Genomic DNA, 3,702 nt, shown 5'->3' with positions numbered 1-3,702 from the left:
ATGGCAAGCAGCGAGGGTGAGAAGAGGATTACTGTGAGCGATAATCCGCCAGCCACGGCTCACGGACCGTTCACACCTCGTTTCGCTCGTCTGACCGTTCCCCAAAAAAGACGGTCCGCCGTCTTATTCCTCAATCACGTATTCGGACACGATGCGTGATGATGAGAGGTCTCTTGCAGCATCGGGGGGTGACGTACTGCCATCCGACTCCGACGATTCTTCGGGCTCCCTCCCTCGGGGGGTCGAGCCCAGGAAAAAGCGGATGTCGAGATGTCGGCCATGCTTTCCCGGGCCGCCGTGAGTGTTGGGTTGCAGTGCCCGCACTGCCTCTCCCGGCGTTCGCGGCTGGCTACATGGCGCCTCGGGTTTGAGCGCGGCTCCAAGCCGCGCCCGCCCCCAGTGCCGTGTTTACCGGAAGTGCATGAGGAACTTTGCAAGACCTGGAACGCCCCTTCCGGCACGTTTCACGTCAAACAAAGTTCTGTCACCCTCTCTTCCCTCGAGGTTGAGACAGCTGGAGGATGCGTCGGTGTCCCCCAGGTGGAGTTTGCCGCCGCGGTGCACTCGTGCCCGTAGGTGGCGGCCACCTGGGGGGGCTCGACCTAGACTCCCGTCCAAAGCATGTGGTGTCTCGGCATCTCTGGTGTCGAGAGCTTACATTGCGGCGGACCAAGCTGCCTCCTCTCTCCACGCTATGGCTCCTGCCAGGCCAGGGCGTTGAGAGAGCTCCACGAGGGTAAGACCGACCCAGCGCTTATGCAGGAACTCCGCGCCGCCACCGACCTCGCTCTACGGGCGACCAAGGTGACCACGCGGGCCCTGGGTCGGACGATGTCCACACTTGTGGTCCATGAGAAACTCCTCTGGCCGATACTTGCGCAGATGAGTAACGCTGAGAAGGTCCGCTTTCTCGACGTACCCGTCTCGCAAGGGGGGGCTGGTTGGTGTTACTGTTGAGCTGCAGCGGCCTTCCCTGGAGGGTTCTCGACAGTAAGAAGCAGTCCTCCGTGCCGCAACTCGGCCGCCTCGGCCGTCGAATCCCGTGCACCGTCTGCTTCCCAGCAGCCCTGGTCCTCTTCGACGCCCTCCAGCTCTGGCGCCCCCCACTCAGGCTGCCCCCCCTGGAGGAGACAGCGAAGAGGAGACCATCGCCCCATCAGCAGCCGCGGCGAAGCGGCCGTCATGGGAAGACCTCAGGGGGATCGAGGCTACCATTGGGCCCGACCCCAGCCACATCGCTGGGAAGTCGGATAGGGACGGATCCTGCCCCGTCTCTCCATCTGCTGGCCCCCTCCGGGGGGCTAGCGCCCACTTACTCTCAAAAAAGGAGAGTTTCCTCTCTCTCTGGGTTACCACAGCCGCTCTCACCCTCTGCACGACGGTGAACGGCAAACTCGACGTTGCGTCATGGCGAAGCGCAATGTCGAGTATAAACACCAGCCCTCAGCACTCTCAGTCAGACAGTGCGTTGAGCTGCGCAGTCGCCAGGCAGGAAAAACAGCAGAGCCGATCTCCTCCCCGGGGGACCTCCCCCGGCAAGGAATCCGTACTGCTAGCCATCGAACCACCCCCCGGGGGGACGATGAAAAAGATCGTACCTTTAGTCCCCGTCTCATTTCTGGGAGCCTGTCCGGCTTCCCAGACTGTCAGGCTGGCTAGGGAAGACGATCCGTCTCGGCTACGCGATCCAGTCGCCTCACGCCCGCCAAGTTCAGCATCCGATATACCTCAGTCAGAGGCTAGGATGTTCCCGTACTTCGGGCCGAGGTCGCCACCCTTCTGGTGAAGGGAGTGATCGAGCCCGTCTCACCAGCCGAGATGTTCAACGGGTTTTACAGCCTGTACTTCATTGTCCCCAAGAAAGGCGGGGGGTTGCGCCCTATCTTGGGTCTGTGTGTTCTGAACAGGCACCTACACAATAGCTGCCTTTCAGGTTGATCACGCAGAAGCGCATCCTGACGTCCGTCAGGTGTCAGGACTGGTTCATGGCAATCGACCTGAAGGACGCGTACTTCATGTCTCGATCCTCCCTCGACATCGGCCGTTCCGACGGTTCGTGTTCGAGGGACGGGCATATCAGTACAGGGTCCTCCCCTTCGGTCTGTCCCTGTCTCCACGAGTCTTTACGAAGGTCGTGGAAGCCGCCCTCCTTCCCCTTAGGGAAGGAGGTGTGCGGGTACTAAACTATCTCGACGACTGGCTCAGTTTGGCGCACTCTCGAGATCTGTTGTGTACACACAGGGACCTGGTGCTCCGGCACCTAGATCGGTGGGGCTACAGGTCAACTGAGAAGAGCAAGCTCTCCCCGGTGCAGAGCGTCCTCTTTCTCGGTATGGAACTCGACTCTGTCCTCATGAGCGGCCCCGCTCACCCCCCGCGGGGGGCGCGAGACCCGCGACGAGGAAGCCCGCACCCACGCGGCCTCCCAGAGGCAGTGCGACTGACTACAGAGCGCACCCGATCAGTGTTGAACTGCCTGAAGCTTTCAGACAGTCAGCGGTCCCCCTGAAACAATTTCAGAGGCTCCTGGGATACATGGCATCCTCGGCGGGGGTGGTCCCCCTCGGGTCGATGCACATACGACCGCTCCAACACTGGCTGCAGAGTCAAGTTCCTTGGAGAGCGTGGCACACCGGCAGCAGGCGTATGGTCACACGCTTTTCTGCCGACACACCCTAACCCCCTGGTCTCCATGACCTTCTTGCGGACAGGGGTCCCCTTTGGGATGCCTCCCTGCAAGGTTGGGGTGCCGTGTGCAACGGGCAAGCAGTGTCGGGGCGGTGGACGGGCCCCCGCCTGCGTTGGCATTTCAACTGCCTAGAGTTGTTGGTTGTGCTACTTGCATTGAGGAGGCTACTACCTCTCGTGCAGGGAAGCACGTGCTGGTCCGGTCGGACAGCACAGCTGCTGTGGCGTATTCTTTCACTCACAGCAGCTAACATGACTCGCCCGACGCCTCCTCCTCTGGAGTCAGCAGGTGATCAGCTCCCTGCGAGCCACACACATCCCAGGCGTCCTGAACCAGACAGCCGATGCGCTCTCTCGTCAGTTGACGCCTCGCGGAGAGTGGCGACTCCCTCCCCGCGCAGCCGGCTCATTTGGGGCAGTTCGGCCAGGCACAGGTGGTCCTGTTGCCTCCCCGGACTCCACCCATTGTCCGCTTTGGTACTCCCTGTCCGAGGTACCCTCGGCACGGATGCCCTTGCGCACAGCTGGCCGCGGGACAAGCGGAAGTACGCTTCCCCCCAGTGAGCCTCATTGCACAGGGCCTGTGCAAGGCCAGGGAAGAGGAGCATCAAGTGGTACTAGTTACGCCCCTTCGGCCTAACCAGGACTTGGTTCTCGGAGCTGAGGCTCTGACAACAACTCCCCCCTGGCCGCTCCCCCTGGCGGACAGCTTCCCCAGGGGAAGGGGCACGTTACGGCATCCCAGGCAAAACCTGGTCTCCATGTCTGGACGGGACGAGGAGATCCTGAGTGACCCACCCCCGGTCCGGTTGGGACGTCACTCAGGCTAGGGCTTCGGCCACTGGGCGGCTATACGCCCATAGGTGGCGCCTCTTCTCGTCCTGGTGCTCTTCTCGGCGAGAAGACCCGCGGAGTTGCTCGGTCGGGTACGAGCTGTCCCGTCCTCAAGAGAGACGGGGGAGTAACCTCTCCCCCTCCACACTGGGAATGTATGTAGCCGCTACGGCCGCTCAT

Source organism: Triplophysa rosa, unplaced genomic scaffold, assembly GCF_024868665.1.
Source record: "Triplophysa rosa unplaced genomic scaffold, Trosa_1v2 scaffold62_ERROPOS344091, whole genome shotgun sequence".
NCBI lineage: Eukaryota > Metazoa > Chordata > Actinopteri > Cypriniformes > Nemacheilidae > Triplophysa > Triplophysa rosa.
Note: the sequence above shows the minus strand (reverse complement) of the source record.